Raw genomic sequence first — 1,242 nt, forward strand, 5'->3', positions numbered from 1 at the left:
CACCAGAGTTACGAACTGACCGGTCAACCACACACGTAATTTGGAACCAGGAGTATGCAATTAGTCAGCAGCAGAGACCAACCAACCCCCCCCCCCCCCCAGCAAATACGGTACAGTACTGTGTTAAATGTAAACTATGAAAAAAATAAATGGAAAGATTAAAAAAAAAGATTTGACGTTGTAAGGAAACGGTTTCTGTGCTTATTTCATTTAAATTAAGATGGTTAAAAGCAGCATATTTCTTCTACATAGTGAAGTTTCAAAGCTGTATTAAGTTAATGTTCAGCTGTAAACTTTTGAAAGAACAATCATACCATTTTGTTCAGAGTTACGAACAACCTCCATTCCCGAGGTGTTCATAACTCTGAGGTTCTACTGTATTTCAGGAATAATCCCAATGTGTCACAACATGAGCAGAGCCTCTCCCTGCAAACAGGGACAAAGGAAACCAGATAAACTTTCCCTTTGGCTCACTAAAACAGTTTCCTAGCAGGAAGATCCAGGAGAAGGGCCACTTGTATAAGGTCACAAGTGTAAATATTAGCAGAGCTGGGAATGGAACCCAGGAGTCCTGATTCATAGGTGTCTCTCCTGTTCTAGCTCATTAGACCCTATTCCTCTTCTAGAGTGCAGAAGAGAACCCAAGAGTCCTGATTCCTAATCTCCCTGTTCTCACTATTACACCATACTGCCCACACAGCAACAGTGCAATACCCCAAAGATCCTACCCCACCGATAACACTCCCATGCATTCGCCGACCTGCAGCCCACCTCTCTGTACCCGGAAATATGCAATACACTGTGCACTGCTCTGAAATCCTGACACTTCAGATCAGCAGCTCTCTCTGCTTTATAGCTACAGAGCCACAGGCGCCATCGCTGCTTCCCTGAATAATGCTCTCCTATCCCCACCACGAGGGGTCTGAGGAGCTGCAGAGATGGTCAGACACAAGCCGCGACCGGGTATTTTTACCTCTTCTCTACAATGGAAATTGTGGGTGGAATCCACAGAAATGTCTCCCAACTAATCCCATTGACTGCTCCCTCCAGTCCCTGAAATGACCCATCTCCCTAATACCCAGCATTTCCTCCTCCCTGGCCCCCGCCAACATCCCCCCACTGAAACCCCAATCATCAGCCACCTCCTGACCCTACCCAGACCCTCTTCAAATGCAGCACATTTACACTCTGCTTCAGGAGGGCACAGACCCATTGACCCACAGGGAGAGCTCCCAACACCTT

The sequence above is a fragment of the Lepidochelys kempii genome, chromosome 14 (assembly GCF_965140285.1).
Source record: "Lepidochelys kempii isolate rLepKem1 chromosome 14, rLepKem1.hap1, whole genome shotgun sequence".
Lineage (NCBI taxonomy): Eukaryota > Metazoa > Chordata > Testudines > Cheloniidae > Lepidochelys > Lepidochelys kempii.